The sequence below is a fragment of the Lissotriton helveticus genome, chromosome 1_1, assembly GCF_964261635.1.
Source record: "Lissotriton helveticus chromosome 1_1, aLisHel1.1, whole genome shotgun sequence".
NCBI lineage: Eukaryota > Metazoa > Chordata > Amphibia > Caudata > Salamandridae > Lissotriton > Lissotriton helveticus.
The window spans coordinates 503,191,831-503,214,295 of NC_136057.1; the positions used below are offsets into that span (position 1 = coordinate 503,191,831).

The window sequence follows — 22,465 nt, forward strand, 5'->3', positions numbered from 1 at the left end:
TGGCAGGTCAGCCACTAACTAAAATCACTGGGTCAGGCAGAGGTTGTGCAAAGCAAGTCAAATGCGCCCCTGATGTTTTTAGTTATTCTTACAGCAGCACCTTATCGCACATATGTGTCAAGGAGCTTTAAATGCATGACTAATGTGGTAGCCAGCCCTAAAGTACTTTAGTCTAACCCCTGATGTGTGGAAACTGGCTGCTGTAAACTTTAGGCTGCATTAGCTTTGCGCTATTTTCAAAATTATTTAACATGTGCTTGTAGGCATCTGTTGTGTCCATTAACCTTGCTTCATTTCTTGACACATGCCTTCAAGTGCTGGATAAGTAAGACTGGACATGTACTGTAAAACATGTGTATTAGACAGCTCATATGCTTCTGTTTTCTTGTTAACTGTGACCTGTTGACTTTGAACATTCAAAACAAGATATCATTACATTACTGAAGCCATCCTTGCCCTATAGCAGCTGGTCTCAATCCTAGGGACCATAATTCAGCTTAGCATTTTAGAGTCTTACATGTCTTACTATTTTTGCCATTGTTACCAGTGCCTCTGTGTCGGTTACATTTACCCTAGTACAGAGATCTGGGCCTAAATCCATCAATGTTTTGCTCCCCTTGCTATCCCAGTTTGGACCCAGTCATATGCAAACCAGTCTTGACCCTCCTCCACATGGGAACAGTCCAGCCCCAACTGCCAGGCCAAGCCCTTCCTGGACCGGAAACAAGCATCCTGGGACCGGTTTCAGTGTATCACCCCTCATCAGCCAAACTAGCTTGACTCCAGTGGCATGGCGAACACGAGGCTAATATCTGGCCATACCTATCCCACTTGGACGACGAATGCAAAAAGAACACCTGATGGAAGGAATGCTGCACAATGTCAAACATTCACCCCCAGTCGCAGATCTGGGTCAAAAGGCATTGATTTTTGCTCATCGTGCCACCCCAGTTTGGACCCAGCCATGTGAAAATCAGTCTTGACCCTGCTCCACATGGGACCATCCAGCTCGAACTACCAGTCCAGGTCCTCACTGGACTGGAAACAAGCATCTTGGGACTGGTTTCCGGGTATCACATCTCATAGGCCAGGCTCGCTTGACTCCAGTGGCATGGCGAGAATGGAACCCATGTCTGAGCATAACTATCCTACTTAGGGCGACAATGTAAAAAGAACACTTGATGGACGGAATGCTGAATTTTGTCAAACATTCACCCCCAGTACAGAGAATTGGGCGAAAGTCCATAATGTTTTTCTTCAACATGCCATTCCAGTTTGGACCCAGCCATATGCAAATCAGCATTGCCCCTGCTCCCTATAAGAACAGCCAAGCCTGAATTGCCAGGCAAGGTCCTGCATGGAACAGATAACAAGCATCCTGCGACCGGTAGGCATAGAGTGAGAGGTGTGGTGTAGTGGCCAGGGCAGCTGACTCCAGAGCACAGGGCTCATGGTTCAATCGCTGGTGACGGCTGCAGCTTTGCCCAGCTCAGCACCATGTGACTCTGGGCAATTGCTCCCTTAATCTCCCAGATGGCCCCCAGCATCTTAAGACTCTTAGGGGTGAGTAGTTCACGCTTTACAAATACCAGATTCATTTGAGGGTAACACCCCTCATCAGCCAGGCTGGTTAGAATCCAGTGTGTGTGAAACCAAAAAGAGGGTTCGGGCTCCATGCAGTAAGGTCAAGCCTCACTTAGCTGAATAGCAAAACAACAACACCAGTACTGCAGAATTACTCTAATTTGAATGAACTTAATATAGTGAATCAAAACACCATATAGACAAGACTACTTTTTCTGTCTGAATTGAATCTTTTTTTATATAAACATTTTTTTCAAAAAAATGTTTTTTCATTTTTTAGCACCTTGGCACATAGGACACAAAATACAATTCAATTTTTTATATCACATATATATTACACAAAATTACAAATGTACAATCGTCATTCCCAATCACACCATCCAAACTCACATTCACCCAGACTCACTAAAGCAATTCATACTAATTATTTACACATTATACATTTCACAACTGATATCACAATGTCAGTAAGTCGAAATCAAGAAGCAACCTTGGAGTAGATTTCACTTCATTATATTCATTTGATATTTCAAATAACCTAAGGTCGCACTAACAGGTCTACGCGTTTCGAACACCCTTACTGGGGGGTGCTCTCGTCAGGACCACATATCTCTGCCTTGTGGTGGCACGGGGTGAAAAAAGATTTATTCTGAAGGTCTTATGTGCTGCCTTGATGAAGATATGTATTTTTTTAAAAGGTTTTATTCTTGTGTGCAGTGCACCGGCGTGTTATTGTCTAATGGCCAGGTGATTCTTCGTTCGTTTTCCAAAAACAGTCTCTCAGTCGACTATCCTTCAGGCTCACGTCCGTTTGTTCACAGCGGATGTCACGTGAGACTGTTTTTGGAAAACGAACGAAGAATCACCTGGCCATTAGACAATAACACGCCGGTGCACTGCACACAAGAATAAAACCTTTTAAAAAAATACATATCTTCATCAAGGCAGCACATAAGACCTTCAGAATAAAAAAAAATTCACCCCGTGCCACCACAAGGCAGAGATATGTGGTCCTGACGAGAGCACCCCCCAGTAAGGGTGTTCGAAACGCGTAGACCTGTTAGTGCGACCTTAGGTTATTTGAAATATCAAATGAATATAATGAAGTGAAATCTACTCCAAGGTTGCTTCTTGATTTCGACTTACTGACATTGTGATATTAGTTGTGAAATGTATAATGTGTAAATAATTAGTATGAATTGCTTTAGTGAGTCTGGGTGAATGTGAGTTTGGATGGTGTGATTGGGAATGACGATTGTACATTTGTAATTTTGTGTAATATATATGTGATATAAAAAATTGAATTGTATTTTGTGTCCTATGTGCCAAGGTGCTAAAAAATGAAAAAACATTTTTTTGAAAAAAATGTTTATATAAAAAAAGATTCAATTCAGACAGAAAAAGTAGTCTTGTCTATATGGTGTTTTGATTCACTATATTAAGTTCATTCAAATTAGAGTAATTCTGCAGTACTGGTGTTGTTGTTTTGCTATTCGGTTAGAATCCAGTGGCATAGGAAGCAGGGACAAGGCTGATTTGCATATGGCTCGGTCTAAACTGGGGTGGCATGGTGAGAAACAAAAAAATGGATTTAACCCAGATTTGTGACTGAGGTGAATGTTTGACTACGTTCAGCATTTCGGTCATCATATTTATGTGTTGCTATAGTAACCCTAAGTGAGACGGATATGCCCAGATGTGGGTCCCGTGCTCGCTTTGCCACTGGATTCAAGCTAGCCCGGCTGATGAGGGGTGATACCCCACAACCGCTATCAGGATGCTTGTTTTTCAGTCCAGGGAGGATCTGGCCTGGCAGTTCAGGCTGGAACGTTCCCATGGGGAGCAGGATCAAGGCTGATCTGCATATAACTGGATCCAAACTAGGGTGGCATGGTGTGCAAAAAAAGGATGGATTTAACCCAGAACTGTGACTGGAGGTGAATGTTTGACAATTTTCAGCATTCCGTCTATCATCTTTTTGTATTGCTATGGAACAGGGGTCTCCAACCTTTTCTGGAATAATAGCTACATATGTTAAATGAAAAGTTTTTGTGATGATGATTATGATGAAAATCATACCAAGATACTAAAATATGTGATTTAATGGTGACCAACCATCCAAGACTGCAATAGTGATCACTTCAGTGTATGGGGCAGGGTTTCTAGCACTAATGTAAAGAAATCCTTTGAGAATCTGAAATGACTTTACATGGGTAATACATAAAGGCCATAGCTGCAACCTCCCTGGCACCAAGTAAAGATATGAGTAAGAAATCTCTCCAACTCAAATGTTTAAATATTTCTTTTAATTTAACAATTTTTCTCGAAACATCAGTTTATGAGTTATGAAAAGACATGCATTTTTGTCTTGAATACGTTCTTTTTAATTGTGGTATACATATAATAGTTCAATTAAGCAAAAGCTTTGATAGTAGGAGGCTGGGATGCACATTGGAGAGCTACTACTCACAGGTAGCTGGAGAGCTACTGGTAGCTCACAACTACTAGTTGGAGACACCTGCTACGGATGTTACCTGTCCACATTTATCAGTGGATGATGATTTTACTACATCCAGTTATTACCAGGGGAAATAAAATACAAACAATTAAGAATTCTGATGTGCAGTAAGAGGAAATGCAGCACATACCATAACTTAATGGGCCACTTGTAATGAAGGCCTATATGTAGTCTTCCTCCAGGGAACCAACGTTTGGAGGCCAATATTCGTTATCTTAATTCCTTAACCACTAAGGACTACGAATGTAGCTCTTTCTAAGGCCCGACTACAAGGTAGGCGGAATTCCATGCCGAGATTGGCAACAGCTGGAATTATCCTTACTGGCTACTATCTCCATCCAGGGGGAGCTTCTCCACTAGGGCGGAGGAGTGTCGCCCCACTGCTTACTCAAGGTGCGAGAAGTAGAAACATAAACTATGGTAATAACTATCACTTTATGTTTCTGGTTCTTGCACTGCGAAAAAGTAGAACGGAAGGGTTTGGTTGTGGGCTAGCGGGAGGGCGGGGCTGCTCTGCGAGCAGGGCTGGGCGGGGAGGAGTGTTGTTCCCACTCCTGAGTGCGAATGACTGATTTGGTCTATCGTATGGGGCCGACCAAGCCGGTCATGCGCACTCTGCCCTTCTCCATGCAGGCTGCAATGTTGCCTACATGGAGAACATATAAGAAACAACCACACTGCGCCAGTACTGCAAAATTGTTTATCCAAATATCACCGTGACGAAAAGAATTAAACTATTTCATCAGAAAAACGCCTTTCGTTTGAATTAATCCATTTATTTTTTAGTCGTTACTCTGAACGTTACCATTTTTCTTTTTTAACAACAACGTGACATATTAAATCTACAGGGGAGAGAGGGGGGAAGAAGAAAGCAGAGGAAAAATTGTTTTGTGTTTTTTTGAAAAATGACGCATCCTTACATTCATTCATGTGATTTCACATTCATACTCATACAATTTTGACCGTCAAAAAATATCAAAAATTGTGGTGTTTAAAGGAAAAAAGAAGGAGGGGGGAGTTTGGAAGAAGTTTTCACAAAACTTTGTTTCTACAACCTAATATCACAAAGGAGGGCAAAAACATTTAGAATTCTATTTATAGTTTTAACAATAGGCCATCAAAACGATAAAACATCATTTCGGAGATAATTTATTCTCAATGTTCAAAGATTGGCCTAACACAATGCTGGTCGACGCGTTTCGAGTTCCCAGTGTGAGGAACTCTCTTCAGGACCTCTGATGGTTCTGAAAAATAAGGAGAAAGCTCTGTCTTATTTTATGGTCATGAGACTTAGTGTATCCACACCCCACTCCCAGCCGGGAGCGTTGAATCTCTTACCTTAGATAATTTCCACATATACGGTGATTTTCATAGTGGCAAGCATTCTCTAAAAATAACAATAGCCCTTTGTAAGTGTTTATCCGTCACGAAACTCAAAAAAGCAATGTCAAGGAAATGTAAATGAAAGTCCTTACTTTTAGCTGCTGGCAACTTATATAGCTGAATAGTTCGGTTATCCGTTGAGCTTGGCTCGGTGGAAGCCTGCAACCTCAAAGGAACGTCTAATTAGTGATAGGCTCTTCTTGGACCGGTTGCACGTAAAGGTTAAGTTGTATATCAATTGTTACCTCAAATCTGTCGTGAGTCCTGCGTGGTCTCGGACTTTTGTCGCTTTAAATGTGCAGTCTATGAGAAATTAAGAGAGGACGGTGTTTTTAGAGGTTAATCCGCGCTTAGTACGGACTTCAAGGCATACAGACATAGTCTACTCCATGTTACCGCAGTGGTGTGTACTCGAGACACGATAAAATGTTCTACTATTCATTCGAGCAAAAACATCTAGTGTCATAGCTAAACGGTCTTGTTATGTCTCTTTTGGTATCACTCGCGAGTGAATCACCCAGTTGGTTTGTTTACCTGAGCGGCTGCTGCATGTCCCGTCTCTCTCCGTTTGGCGTCTTCTCTATTTTGTTCGACTCCGTTAGATCTCGTGTAGATATCGCGAGCGGTTACTTACGGACTTCTGGGATTTGTATTTGACCCCAATTGTTTTTGACTGGCTGCACCCTGACATTGTGTCTATTTTAATTTCTTGAAGGCTTGAGGGATATGTAGTTATATTATACACGCGAAGGACATTCACCTCTCTGGTTGGAATTATTAAATTTGAGTCTTCGTTAGTAAGTTAGTGTGTATTCTAAACAATATACTGGAGGTACACCGGTTTCAGTTTTTTTTTAATAATGGTATATAGTGAACTATAAAGATTATGTATTTGTTCATGGTATCGACGTGTATTTGTCAGCTTTAAAGATTGAAGATCTCAGACAGTTCATTCAATCCTTCTGTAGCCGTGTTGAATTTTATGATTAGCATTGCTTCTTGTTTGGATAGCTTGACCTCTAGGTCACCGCCTCTGGCATCATGTTCTACTTTAGAGATTACAGTCCATTGTAATTGTTGTTCTGTGTGAGATTTCGAATGCCAGTGATTTACAAGGGGAGCAGTTTGTACATGTCTTCTGATTCTCGATTTGTGTTGGGATATCCGATAGCGTATTTCTTGCGATGTTTTTCCAATGTATATTTGTTTACATGGGCATTGAATTGCGTAGATGACATACTTCGATTTACAATTTGTAAAAGTTTCATGTCTCCAAAAAACACCTTTGTGGCTGAACAGATCCCCTTCAATTGTAGAGTTACAACAAATGCAATTGCCACATTTATGGTGGCCTTTCACAGGGGGTAGGTTGACAAAATCCCGCAATGTTGGTATGCGTTCTTTTGGCATAGCTGCACGTACAATTTGGTTACCTATACTTTTGTCCTTTCTGAAGGCAAAAAGTGGAATGTCCGATAATTTTTCATCTAGCCCTTGTACTAGATGCCAGTTGTTCTTAATCTGTTTCTTAAGCCAGTTCGATGTTGGGCAATAGGTAGAAACACAGACTATCCTATCTAGTGATTTTTTTCTGATTGGATTGCAGTAATGTGTCTCGGGGAGTCCACCAAGCTCTTTTTATTGCTCTTTTCAGCAATTTTTTGGGGTAACCCCTTGCGAGCAAATTGTCTTTTAATTTGCTTGCATGGAAAAAGAACTCATCCTTGAAAGCACAATTCCGTCTAATTCGCAGAAATTGTCCCACTGGTAAATTATCTTTCAGACTTCGCGGGTGATTGCTGGTATAGTGCAGGGATTTATTTCTGTCAGTTTTTTTCTTGTAAAGGGTTGTTTTTAGGCTTCCTTCAGAGGGGTAGATCTCTACATCCAAGAATGGTAGTTTGCTACACGAATGGTTTAAACTGAATTTAATGTCCTTTGTCTGATTATTCAGCCATTCATGAAATTTGTGTAGCTGATCCTCCGGGCCTTTCCAAGTCAGAAAAATATCGTCAATATATCGGATCCAACATCCGATATACTGATGGTAGGGATTATTTGCATAAATGAATTTCTCTTCATATTGTGACATGTACAACACTGCCAGCTCAGGGGCGAAGGGGCACCCCATCGCTACACCTTTGATTTGGTAGTAAAAATCTTCTTTGAATTTAAAATAGTTCCTTTTTAGAGCTATGCTGGCAAGTCCCAGAATAAATTCTGTTGGTATTCTCACTGGTCTTTCTCGTTTGTTTAAGTACAGTTCTAAGACTGCTAAACCTTCTTCTTGAGGAATTTGAGTGTATAAGGATGTAACATCCATGCTCGCCATAAAGTCTGTCTGATCCTCAAATTCAATCGTTGCAAGCTTGTTAATGCAGTCTGTCGTATCCTTAATATACGATTTCACATAGGTCATACAAGGTTTGAGGAAGAAGTCCACAAATTTTGAAATTGGTTCAAACAGTGATTCACAACCAGAAACTATTGGTCGCCCGGGTGGTTGATGTTCATCTTTGTGCACCTTTGGTAGTACATAAAAGATTGGTGTCCTAGGGTGTCTATTTTGGAGGTATTCATATTCCTTCTTTCCAAGGAAACCATTTTCGAAACCTGTCTGGAGGATTTTAAACAGTTGGTTCTGTAATTCTCGTGTCGGGTCCTTAGGGATTTTTTTATAGCAATTCATATCTGAAAGCTGTCTGTTGACCTCAGTCGTATAGTCCGTGGTCCCCCACACCACTATTGACCCGCCTTTGTCGGCTTGCTTTATAACGATGGAATGGTAATTTTTCAGATTTTGTAGGGCTTCTTTCTGTGGTTTACTTAGGTTGTATTTGATAAAGCCTTGTCTTTTATTTTCTTGAGCTGTAATTGCCGAGAGGATGGTTCTTTCAAAGGTCACGACCTCCTTTGGTATTTTATTCGATGGTGGACAAAATTTTGAGGGTCTCCTTAGGCCCGTGGTTTCAGTACTATCAGGAAGTTGTTGTCCCGAAAAGAAGGTTATTAACCTAATCTTCCTGCAGAATTCGATGAATTCTGTTTTCATCTGTACGTAGTTGGTGAATCTCGTAGGGACAAAAGATAGTCCTTTCTCTAGTGCACTTATTTCCATTGCTGTTAGAATTTTTGTTGACAAATTATGTATCGGTGTTTCTTTTAATTTCTGTATGTCCGTGTTCGTGTTGACATTTCCCATGGTTGTTCGTTGAATCTTGTTTTCCCCCTTGGCTTTGGTTGGCCTCTCCCTAAAAAAGGCTGTTGTTGTGCTTGGGGGTTTTGTTGATTGAAATTCCCTCTTCTATTGAAACCGGTCCTATTATTAGTATTGTCCGTTTCGCTCCCACTTGAGGATGAAGATGTGTCAGAGAAAGTAATGTAATAATTTTTGGATCTTCCTTGATATTCGGACAAGTAACGTCTTGAATTAGAACTCGTGTAGAAGTCTTGTTGTAAATATGGATATGCCTTTTGCAGGGAGAAGTTATTTTTATCTTTTTCAAATTTGAACTCTTTTTGGTTTATGGTGTAGTCCTTAAACTCTAGGATGTCTTTTTCGATTTTATCCAGTAAGGCTTTCGAATCAGTAATCATTTGATTTGTTTATATTTCTGATTCCAATTTTTCAATTTCAATGAGCTGTTCTTTTGAGAGTCGTTGTGCTGTTTCGATTGTTAAGACCATAAGGTCCCTGCTGCACTTAGTCTCTATGAAACTATAGCCTTTTTTGTATATTGGATCCTCTGTAAAAATTACTGGAATGTTGCGTACTATTAGTCCGTTCCGAATGGTCCCAGAATGTAGATGCTGGATGAGGTAGTGCCCATGGAGGTCCGTTCTTATCTGTTTCTTTTTTAATCTAAGTAATTTTTCAGATTCGTTGTTTATTTTTGCCGTAGAGCTCAAGACTGCCGAGCTGAAAAGAGGTGGATTGCTGATAAGCTTTTGAATATGGTCTTCACTATATGCAAAAGTTTCATTCTCTGACATGGTCTAATTCGTCCCTTAACGTGTCTTATTGTCAGTGTTAGCAGTTGAAAAATTCTAAATGTGAAGAAATTAACAAAACTTAAAAGGAAAATACAAACATACAGTGACTCACTCACTCTCTACCTGTCTAGATAGGCAATCACTCTGCCAAAGACAAGCCGTAGTTTGCCTGTTTGACCCCCACCTGGTGGGAAACCAGTGTTGACTGAAGATCAGACGTACTATCTCGTCCTTTGTAACCTAGCGGGACCGCTCCCGCTACAAACAGCGAAAACCGAAATAAGGGTTTGGCTTATCTGCAGTAAGGCCAAGCCTTATATATAAGAAACAACCACACTGCGCCAGTACTGCAAAATTGTTTATCCAAATATCACCGTGACGAAAAGAATTAAACTATTTCATCAGAAAAACGCCTTTCGTTTGAATTAATCCATTTATTTTTTAGTCGTTACTCAGAACAAAAGCTGGTCGATGCAATTCCATTGTTTCCCTTAATTTATTTTTTGATGGGGGTTACCTCCCTCACTGTGTTTTTTTTTGTAAAATGAAGATAACTGCCGCAGTCTCCTCCCTCTTACTGTTTTCTGCTCCTCTCCCTTTTTGTGTGCACTTTTGATTTGTTTTCCTCCTTTTCTGCATCCATGATCTCCTTTTCCTTTATAGTCCTTCCTCTACGTTTCAATATTTCAGCTTGTTAAATTCATTTTGCAACGCCAAACAATTCACTTGCGAGGTGTGTGACCAATGTCTGCCCCCAAAAAGGTCCCTAACTCGCCCACTAAAACCAGCTGGGTATATGCTAAGGGCACCAAGATCAGACTGAGTGCTATAGCCTCAATGTTTCTTGCCCCTTCAGAGGCATAAACTTCCCTCCCTGGTGCTGTGCCTCAGCACTTGATACAACCCTATGTTTACCTCCCCACAGCACACCTTCCCTTCGACCAGCTTCACTTTCCTATGGCTCTCAAAGATCTCTTTTAAACAAAACCTTGTTGGGCCCTCGTGAAGCCTATACACACATGGTTTATTCAAATATTTGATTGGGATTTATGAGAATTTAGCTTAAACATCCCCATCACCTTATCACATCTTTCCATCTTAAACGTGATTTGGAATGTCATGGCAGTTTATTTATAGCTGCAAATGTATTTTTGAGTTAACAATGAATTATACAGAACATATTACATTAAGGCTCTGTATGACTTGTAATAGCCATATTCAGATTGTTCAGCTCAGACTGAAGGATAACATGGAATATTTGTATATGTCTATGCAATGGTGATCTCCCTGCTTCTAGACCGGGCCCGACTACTGAATCAGCCTTCCATTAGCAGCTGTGGGCTAGCCCCTCGCCCATCCCATTACCACTGAAAGCACCCGGGAGAAGCACCAACCAACTCTCTCCTGCTCTACATATTTAAATCCCTGAAAAAAATATGCTTAATGTGACTGCCTGTTTACCTTTTTACCTACAGCCACCTAGATCACCTAAAGTATAGGCCTCCATAATATTCACGTCACCAAGATGGCCCTTATTCTGGTCTCCTCTCGCTGCTCATCACCATCATCCATTTTACATGCTCAACTTCTGCCACACTTTCCTCTTTAGATAGTTCAGACACATTTTCCATTACATTCCCCATATCCCCATATCAATATGTCCCCAATAGGTATACTCCTTCACAATCTACAAGTGCTCCTCTAGCTCACGCCCGCCACTCTGTTGGTGATATCCACATTTTCCGATATAAGACTTCTCATCTACTCCCTCTCCGCCACTCCTCTTCACAGCTTTTCATACTGCTTTCTCAAGCATCAATTTGCTGATAACAAGTACATCTTCTTCTTTCCTTCCTCATCCCCTCTACCTCCAGATATAATCACAAACTGGCTTAAACACTTGGTCCTAGGTAACACATTAATCCCTTATCTTTAATATCTTATGTTTATCTCATTCACTCCAAACTCATCTTTCAACCCACATTCACCCACCTCGCTGCCTCTCCCATTTGCTCTCAGCTGGAAATCTTGGCTTCTAAAGGAAAATGCAATGCTCAACAAAGTTTAGACCAATTGCTCAACATCCATAGAATCTGGCAATTCTTTTCCATCCATTTGGCTAAAACCCTTATCAACTCCTAAACAAAGTGAGCAAAGGTAACAGTTGCCTTCCTTGGGCTCACACAGTATTCCTAAATAAAGTTCTTAACCTTATCAGAGGCAAGGTTCTCATTACACAGAAGCATATCATTCTCACCAGGGGGGTGACACAACCTTATAAATATGCTCTTGCTTACCTCTTGATCTACCTCCTTCATATTAGAGGATCAATATAAGCCTTCCCTAAACCACCTTCTAGACCTTTGAAAGCCTTTAAAGCCTTCTTGTTCTGGCCCATTCCAGTGGAGAACTGAGCCCTCTTGAAGCATTTAGAATAATCAAGGGGCTTGTCCTGTGATCGGAGATTTCCAGACCCAAGAACCCACAAGGTTCCCCCATAGGGTTTTTAAACGAACTAACTAGCTCTGCTGAACTGTGTACTCGTGCCCCTGACCATACTTAGTGTTTTGATTCATCTATATAAGTATCTCCAACCACTTCAATCCTGTGCCTATCACCTACTTGGTTTGTGGATCCACCAACTACCTGATTATCTACGTTCCCAATGTTGATAACTACTGTGCATGTTTTAAACAGAATATACACAAAACAAATCATATCTTATTTTAGATTGTTTTGAGCAAACACATAATCCTACAATCCTGGACAATTGTGGTCCCTGGAAATAAATCTGACAATCTCACAAAGTTGGTGTAAACAATATTTTAACATTAGTCAACCATACCCATCTATTTACCATTGTGTCAATTTCAGGCCACCAAACACCCCATACTACTATGTTGAACATATCAGATAGTGCTGAAAAAACTGTAAAAGGGGGACATCTTAGACATTTGTATTCATATAAATAAATGGCAGAGCTTACAAAAGCATCCTGCCTTTCACTGTGGACTCAATTTCCTTCATTTTAACCCCTTTGGCGCTGATGACGAGCTCAGCTCGTCATCAGTTGCGCCGCTCGCACGCTGATGACGAGCTGAGCTCGTCAAGTAACGCGGCTTTTTGAAAAAAGCCGCGAAGCGCAAAAATAGCCGCAGCGCGCATGCGGTTAAAATCAAAAGCGATAATCTGCTTAACTAAAAATAAATTGTGAATTTATTTCTGAAAAAAATTTACAAAGGAAATGAGTACAACAGCAAGACTGGTCTAACCCAAAAGGAAAACAGATAGCTGTCTAGAATGCCCTTAGTCGAGGCCATTCGAGCACAGCAGGGGGGGGCTTCTACGACCCACCCTCAACAGAGTAGTACATAAGAGATTGTGGGCTGCGCTAGGTGCAGGATGGCCTCTACCATAGGGTGACCTCTACTGTAACCTCATGAGTACCAACCAAAAGATACCTCCCTGCCCCTCAACTGTCCTTCTTGGGCTGCTAGCCCTACCCCCTAAATCCTAAAAGTCTTATGAATGCTACATAGTTAATAGTGTCAGTAATGAATCCTCCCTGTGTCCCACCCCTTCTAACTAGATCAATCCAAGCTTAATCCAACTCATCAAGGTGGGGGCCTGTGAAAGGTAGACTGCACTCCCTTGGCATGTATTATTACCGAAGACTGCAGAATGGTGAAGTATGTGTTACCCCTCTTAAATAATTACATGACATCAATCCCATTTTCACAAAATGTAGAGCCGAGTCAGCTGGATCCAGCTGTGGTAGGCAGGTGGTTTACAGCCTGAGGTGGAATTGGTGGCTGTGTGGAGTAGGCTGGACTCTCAAGACACCAGCACTGAAGCCTGTGTTGCACGGCTTGAACTTGTGCCCAAGTCGACAACAGGAAGCATGCCTCTGTTGCATGAAGACACTAAACAGCATGTACATCTGGAAAGCGACGCAGTGGGGTGTGTTATGGAGACCAACCTCCAACCTAGTCCTCCTGAGTAGACTGGTCACTGTTACCAGTGGTAGTACCACGGAGCCCAGTATACTCTACTATCTTCTGAATCTGCCTTATGGGATGGGAGGGCAGAGTTGGTGTGAAGAAACTCTTCCCCAGTGCAGCCGGGGTGTGAGCATGCACTGACAGCACACATGTATGTTACCTGTTTCACCTAGGAAGATCAGGAAGCAGAAGTAATTTGAGAGCTGGCACTACTTGCATATGCGTGGATCAGCATGGCTAATGCCTCTTACATAGGGACACATCACAACTGTGTGATTTACGAGACTACTTATTGGTAACAACACTTTAAAAATGTGGCAATCGGGGCCTGGAAATAGACTATTTGGCTCTTCTGGAGTGATAATTCAGCTTATCCCAGACCAAAATAAATGCACATGACAAGAGCTCCAAGGTCGAGGAATCCTACGGAGACTTTTAACAGACCTTTTTATGTACATAACCTGCAAGGAACCTCATTCTATTGGGTGCCTGCTGCAGACATCTGCACATGATCTTTCAGGCATATCAGAATGGTAGTAGGGCCAAATAATGTGTGGTAATTATTACCAGTACTACTGAGTTGCGGAACAGGTAACTTTTGTGAGCCACAGGGCAATTCAGATTTTGGTTTTTGCTTTATGAATTCTCAGTATTATTTTTATGATTAGAAATTAGAAGTGCTTTAGGCTGCACAGATAATACTCAGTTGTATTTGCTGCTCTGCTCTTCCCAATATGAAATTCTGATTCCTCCTCTCTGGGTCTACTTCCTACTACCAAGCATCACTGAAATAAAAAAATGTTTTATTAGTGTCTAAAGCTTACCTCTGAGTTACACGTTAATATATATGACTTTATCTTTGTAGCTGCAAGACTGCCTGTGTTGCAGGCAGGAATTCTTTTGTGCAGGAAGGGGCACCTTCCTGCACAAAAACAATCGTCTGATGCTTTTTCTTCTGAAAAACGAGGAGAAATAAGCATATGTCTTCTCGTTATGACTCCCCTCGGGAGGCATAGCATTTTGATGGATTCCCAGGTCTACCACTAATTGTAAATCTGGGAAATCACTAAATCCATGGGTCGATACAAGGGAGCAAACACACTTCACCCATGGAACGCTTCCCTGGGGCAGAGTACTGCAAGGCAGTGACTTGTGCTGCTTTGCATTACTCCAAATTTACCAAACCACGCAAAAACATACAAGGTGACCTTGCATGGCTTGGTAAATGTAATACTAGGATATGTGTTTCCTTTGCGCCCCCTTACGTGGCGCGAGGGCGGCACAAAACCATGATAAGTATGCCTCACAGTGTCCAAACTTGTTTGCATGCATTTCAAGCATTAATCTACAAGAACACAAGATGTGAGTGTGTTAAAGCACCCCCATGCAAAATAAGTTTACTTAATAATGCCAAGGAGTTATTGGACCATATACATGAACGAGGCTGAGGTTGAATTGCTTTTTAAGGTCATGAAATTCCAAGGTATTTTGAAATGGTATTTTGCACAAATGAGCACTGATTATGAGCTCGATGGAGCGGCATCTCAAGTGCAGGCAGGACTTACGCCTGATCATAACCTAGCGCAGGACCACTGGTTGGAGCGGGTGGTAAATGGGAGAGCTAAATGCGCTGGAAAGGGAAATCATTTACAGAACCTGACTTGGGGAAAAATGGGTGTGCAAAATTAATCCACATTCTGTAGGGATTAACTCGGAATGGCTGGATTTAAGTGTGGTGAAACCGTATGGTAGCTACACATCCTGCAGCTAAAATCTGATCCACTCATAATTGGGACTATGACATACAATGTCGAGCAGTGCACTTACTAAAGGAGCAAAAAAGATCCCAGTCCTCTAATGGCTGTGACCTATCAATAACTGAAGTTTCATATCAAAGAAACCAGAAAAAAAAAGACATCCATTTAATTAATTGTTGGTATTGTACTCTAGAAAATGCCTAGAAACACTCTTGTAAGCTGTAACATTGGGCACTGTGACATCAGAACTCATCGGTGGGAAGCTGCCATAGACGGGAGACTGAAATCAAGAGTGCCTGTCTCTTATTAAGGCCTGGCGTGGAGACAACTTTAGCGGTCTCAGCCGACTAGTGTAAGCAAGAAATATCCCATACAAAAAAATGATACTTATAGGTAGGCATAGCGGGACTTATTTGGGTCAGCCCTCTTCATCCATTTGTCTGTTCAACTGTCATTCACATTTTGCTCCGGCCACCTCAGCACTGGATAACAGGTCAGTCCATTTTAGCTCCTGACTCTCCTACAGTGACTGACGGCATTTTGCTGGATCACACGTGCACATGTGTATAAAAGGAAGTCTACTTCAGTGCCATTGCGGACCAACACTTCCCTTTGCAAATGTTTTTTTCTTTCCATATTTTATCCCTTTCTATTTTCTTAGTCTTTTTCTTGTGTGTTTAAAATATGTCTTCAGTAATTCAAAGGCAATAGTACCTTTTCTTTGCAGCAATAAAATAATATTTTTCTCTGATGTACATTCAAATTAAAAAAAGGTTTCTACAACCGTTGTGTGCACTCGTTGTAAGCCCATTGTGAAGCACCCGTCTTTTAATATTAAAATAGGATGCGATGGTTCATTTTTGTTTCGATATCAAACAGTTATGACAAGCATACAACCCACCTTGTTTACCTGTGCCATTTTTTTCCTTTTTCGTTTACAGGATTATGTTTACTACAATAAAAAATACATATCACACCCGTTTGATGAGGCCAGACCTAATGGCTTTCCCAGCACTAATTGTTAGAAGCTGTTCTGAAGTGCCCGTCCCTCTTCATCTCTGACAAGGCAAGCAGCCTCGCCATTAATTTTTTTTTGCCAAGACTCAAATAACATTGCCAAAGTAAAAAGAAGAAAATGCCAGCGACTTAACTGATTAACAGTGCCTGGTGTGAGGGCAGGTCTGCCAGCAGCACATGACAGCCACTTCTTTCATCTCCTAAAGCTGTATGCTTCAGTATGACACCTCTCTGACCAGCCTATTCGTTACAGAAAAGCTCTCCTTATGCGCAGTAAGTGCGTAAGGGAAAAGAAGGACTACACTTTACCAGCACCAAAACCTCTATAATTGCCAGTGGCGTAGGAAGGGGGCGTAGTGGGTGCGGGCTGCCCAGGGTGTCATCACTGAGGGGTGTGACGAAATGGCAAAAATATGTGTTTTAAACACAGATTTTTGCCATTTTTTCAAGCGGGGAGTAACAAGTGTCATCACTGAGGGAGGTGACAAAATGGAAAATATATGTGTTTTAAACACATATTTTTGCTATTTTGTCGAGGCGGGGGTGACAAGAAATTTCCGCACCGGGTACCACCTGACCTTGTTACGCCACTTATAATTGCAATTGTAATGTAGCATTTTGTGAAGAAAAAGACCTCATATTTTTTTATGTCGACATACATCATATGGTATTGACCAGGTGTTTACAGGTGCCTCCAACTAGACTTATCTTCAGGCTGAGGATAGCAGGGCCTGAAAATGAGCAGTATTCAGTCAGATTTATGGGCCCGGCTGGATCACAGAGGTGAACTGGAGCACTGATGTATTTAACTCTCAAATAAAAGTCCTTGTAGACTCAATACTGGAGTGTGATAACAAAATTATGTTTCAAAATGTTTTTAAATGGGAGAAAATGAGAATTAAAAGTTACCTTTGTGATTAACTCTTCATTTTAATGTGCTCCCATTTAAAAGTGTCACATTTACGAGTACCAGGCCTTTTGGTCCCAGTGGCCATTAAACACTGTGCCATATTTATAAATAAATAAAAGTTCTAAAAAAATTAAATGGGAGAAATTTAAAGTGAAGAAAACATTTTCTAGGAAACATTAAGTATTAATTACATTTCTCCACTTTCAACCAAGCCAAAAACTGCTTGGTCGGCTTGGCCACGCCCCCTCAAGCCAAAAACTGCTTAATGTCCCATGAAACATGTTTATTTACTTAAAATTCCTCCCACTGTATGTTTCTGTTATACATATGGCACCATGTTTACAGGCCACGGGGAGCAAATGCTTTTGTTTGTTAATGTGACACATGGAAAAGGAAGAACATTTAAATTATGAGTTTTATGGAAAACACATCAACAAAGTTTACTCTTCAGTTTAATTTTCTTAATAGAGTGCCATAGTTATAACTGAAAAATACAGCCATTATTTTAAGTTGGAGAAATATAAAGTGCAGAAAAATGTTTCATACTCTGAACATTTTGAAGAACATTTTTCTGCACTTTTAAAATTACCCCATATGTATTATTAAGGCGAAAGGTATCTCCAGTGCCACAAGTACATAAGACACAGTCTCTCAGTCACCTGTACACATATATCTCATTCACACGCACACATGTTCATACATCCGCAAAGACTATGTTCTCAATGACACACATGGCAACCCTGTCAGAAAGCCCCAAGTTAAAGTATTTTGTTAGAACCATAGCGTCAGTTTCTACGGACATTAGGCTTAAAGCCAATTAAGCTTGGTGTGGGGGTATCTGGTAACAATTCACAAGTTGCTTAGACTTCAGTAGCTCACAGTAACTTTTACTGATCATAAGTAGGTCCCATTACAGAAAATGTTAGAGACCCCTTAATTTAGAGCGTGTAACACTGTATACCTGATCTTCATTTTTACATTCATCCACGCTTCTTCAAATCTCATGTTATATAAGAAATAAAATACTCTCAATCCTACGTAATGGGGATAATGCAAGTCAGCTCGGAGTTAGGTGACCTAACTTTGTGCCTCCAGGCTTCTAATATTATCACGTCCAGTTCAGGTACGTTTTCTTCCTTGTGTAAACGTTTATTTTTCCAGGTGATTAGTGATGTCATATGTAGGACATTCAGAGGAAACATTGCACCCTTTGTATATAGACATGTTTGACCTTCTGGGTGTCATAAATGTACAGTACTCGAGGACACGCTGTATATTTTGGGAACAACATACCAGCATTGCTCTCTGAGTAGTAATTACCCCAGTGGAAGGGGGTGACGTCCAACTGGGTACACTGAAACCTTATAGACCCTGCGGCACAGTTACTCAATTCCCCTAGGAAACATGCAGCTAATTGGCATTGAAAACAGAAACGAAATCCTTTAAACAAGAACATTAAGCGAGGGCGTGTTTTCATGGCTGTGAAATCCGCACGTACGAGCAACAACTATCAGACAGTTCACGGGTAGTGGGTACCCCTGTATTCATGAGGACAGCTTTGAATGTAGTGCATGGGGGGTTTCCTGTCACTTAACATCGATCCGCAGAGAGTGGGCTGTGAAAGTCTCAGTATGACCTGTGCAGGAAGTGAAGTTCTAACGTACACAAAGCCAGCTCCGTTGCAACATCCACAAAGCACACACTGAAACCACAGGGGAAGATTTCATCAACGTGTTCTTGGTTTACTAGGAAAGCGGGCTCCGCAGGAGGCTGTCTGGAGCCCGGCTGTGAGCTGCCATCCACCCGGGATACCTTTGTGTCCTGTGCTGGTATGCGCCGGCGGCTGGTACTCACCACTGCTGCTCGCGCGGCCAGGCTCACATCTCCCACGTCCACACGGCCAGTTCCGGAGCTCTGCGCTGCCTCCCGAGCCGTCTGTCACCGAGCATGTTCCGGGTTTAGCTCGGACTGAGCGTCGCAGGCTGTCTCCCGGGGAGAATTGTTTGACTTGAAGTTCAGCGAGACGATGCCTGCACGGGCCCTCCCCGCCCGGTGCAAACAGGTAGAGGCGGCTTGGCAGCGCGCTGTCATTGGCTGCGGCGGAGACGGCCCGTCTAGGGCGTGACTCTGCAAACTTCTCTATAAGTCTGGTCGGGGCTATTGTTCAGCCAATCGCGTGGTCTGTTTAATATATTTGCACCCCTTGATGTTTAGCATCCCCCGTGAATATGGTACCCAGTACGGGCACCAAACCGATAATGCATAAAACACCATCATAAGGGGTTGATTGAAGTTGAGGTCTTGAAGCACAGAGTGCTGAGTGCAGGTTTACTGCTCTCTACAGCACCAAGCACATTTGAGAGTCTGCTTTCCTATCATAATAAAAGTGCCTATTCAGGTTTGCTGTATGTAGCATAACTAGGCCAAACAACGCCAAATTAAACAAGCATTTGCAATGTAATAGGTCTCGCATTTGGGAAAGTTAGAGCTATTGGCTTTGTAAATGATAATGCATTTTACCCATGTTTTGTCTGGAGTAGGGTGGATGTATGTGGTGTGGAGTGGAATTATGTGGTTTGTATTGGAATTGTTAGTTGTGGAATTGTGTGGTGTGTAGTGTATTTGTGTAGTATAATTATGTGGTATGGTGAATACTAGGGTGTGAGAGCCTGATAGATTAGTTGAAAGGAAGATAGAGAGGGATAGGTAGTTTGCGCACAACGTGGTGAATAAAATCCAGGCAGAACAGAGGAAAGAATGTGTGAGAAAGAAGGGGAGAGGAGGCCACAGATTCATTAAGAGGGAGTCCGAAATTATTTTTACATCCAAAATAAACAAATATGTTGATTTACCAGCTCAGCAAGGTTTTGCAGTGCTGCTCGTCTTTAGATGCGAAAAGAGTGTGCAGGAAGAAATATATGTTAAATAAGCATAAGTACATTGTACTTTACCGGTGCTCCTCAGCCTCGAAAGGAAGTGACATATCGGATGCAGTACGAGACAGGAGGCAGCAAAGACGAGAGATGCTGGACTGCATCAATGGTAAGTAGGAGGAGGGAATATCATAATGTTATTGATAACAGCAGGTCTTTCAGACATACCTATACACACACAGAGTAGGAAGGAGGGACCACGGCAAGGACTCAAGTCCTTAAAATTCTCCTTCTTTGCATATTTGCTAAATTAATTTTAAGTAGTTACACTATTGTCTGAATTAAAGCTGGGTGGTGACAAAAAATTCTTCGATCGTTGGTGAAATGGCTAAATCTGCAGCTGCAGAATCATCTCTCATTGATACAAACCACTAGTAGAATTACCTACACAATACTATTGCTATGGAGGAGTAAATTCCACTTTTGGAGTCTGGACATGAGTTGCAACGTCTGGCAGAGGATTCTACCCGAGTCCGAGTTCACTTCCCCCACAAATCAAAGGATTTTCGTCTGAAAAAACAAACTGAAATCCGATGTTTGTTTATTTGCAGCACAGTCCTCTCAATTGATTATATTACACTTTTAAACTGTTGTACAAAAGGGGGTGGTGATGGACGGAGCATCTGAACCAATCAAACACTCACACTCAGTCATAAGATCTGGGTTTGATCCATCACCGTTCTTTAGCCCACTCTACCACCCCAGTTCAGACATGGCTATATGCAAATCAGTCTGACCCTGTGCCTCATGGGAACAATCCAGCCCGAACTGCCAAGCCATGCCTTCCCTGGACCGGAAACAAGCTTCCGAGGACCGGTTTCTGGCATTACAGCCATCTTCAGCCCGGCTTGCTTGAATCCAGTGGCAAAGTGAGCAAGGGACTCACGTCTGAGCATACCCTGCCACACTTATGGCGGCCAAAGCGGTTCAAAAGTGGGTGGTGATGGACGGAGCATCCGAACCAATCAAACACTCACACCCAGTCAAAAGATCTGGGTTTGATCCATCACCGTTCTTTAGCTCACTCTGCCACGCCAGTTCAGACATGGCTATATGCAAATCAGTCTGACCCTGTGCCTCATGGGAACAGTCCAGCCCGAACTGCCAAGCCATGCCTTCCCTGGACCGGAAACAAGCTTCCGAGAACCGGTTTCTGGCAGTACAGCCGTCTTCAGCCCGGCTTGCTTGAATCCAGTGGCAAAGTGAGCAAGGGACTCACGTCTGAGCATACCCTGCCACACTTATGGAGGCCAAAGCGGTACAAAAGGGAGTGGTGATGGACGGAGCATGTGAACCAATCAAACACTCACACCCAGTTAAAAGATCTGGCTTTGATCCATCACCGTTCTTTAGCCCACTCTGCCACCCCAGTTCAGACATGGCTATATACAAATCAGTCTGACCCTGTGCCTCATGGGAACAGTCCAGCCCGAACTGCCAAGCCATGCCTTCCCTGGACCGGAAACAAGCTTCCGAGGACCGGTTTCTGGCATTACAGCCGTCTTCAGCCCGGCTTGCTTAAATCCAGTGGCAAAGTGAGCAAGGGACTCACGTCTGAGCATACACTGCCACACTTATGGCGGCCAAAGCGGTACAAAAGGGGGTGGTGATGGACGGAGCATCTGAACCAATCAAACACTCACACCCAGTCAAAAGATCTGGGTTTGATCCATCACCGTTCTCTAGCCCACTCTGCCACCCCAGTTCAGACATGGCTATATGCAAATCAGTCTGACCCTGTGCCTCATGGGAACAGTCCAGCCCGAACTGCCAAGCCATGCCTTCCCTGGACCGGAAACAAGCTTCCGAGGACTGGTTTCTGGCATTACAGCCGTCTTCAGCCTGGCTTGCTTGAATCCAGTGGCAAAGTGAGCAAGGGACTCACGTCTGAGCATACCCTGCCACACTTATGGCGGCCAAAGCGGTACAAAAGGGGGTGGTGATGGACGGAGCATCTGAACCAATCAAACACTCACACCCAGTCAAAAGATCAGGGTTTGATCCATCACCGTTCTTTAGCCCACTCTGCCACCCCAGTTCAGACATGGCTATATGCAAATCAGTCTGACCCTGTGCCTCATGGGAACAGTCCAGCCCGAACTGCCAAGCCATGCCTTCCCTGGACCGGAAACAAGCTTCCGAGGACCGGTTTCTGGCATTACAGCCGTCTTCAGCCCGGCTTGCTTGAATCCAGTGGCAAAGTAGGGACTCACGTCTGAGCATACCCTGCCACACTTATGGCGGCCAAAGCGGTACAAAAGGGGGTGGTGATGGACGGAGCATCTGAACCAATCAAACACTCACACCCAGTCAAAAGATCTGGGTTTGGTCCATCACCGTTCTTTAGCCCACTCTGCCACCCCAGTACA

The 22,465-nt window shown here is 42.5% G+C and overlaps 1 protein-coding gene across 2 annotated transcripts in view; it reads right to left on the reverse strand.

Moving 5' to 3' along the window:
- Window positions 1–19,218, reverse strand: part of CRACR2A (calcium release activated channel regulator 2A) — a 990,950-nt gene extending 971,732 nt beyond the window's left edge. The window contains exon 1 of one of the 2 annotated variants that reach the window (XM_078673953.1): window positions 19,018–19,218. The gene's annotated coding sequence lies outside the window, so the exon portion shown is untranslated. The remainder of the gene's footprint in view (window positions 1–19,017) is intronic. The other variant, XM_078673952.1, reaches the window with a different exon arrangement.
- Window positions 19,219–22,465: the final 3,247 nt, after the last annotated feature.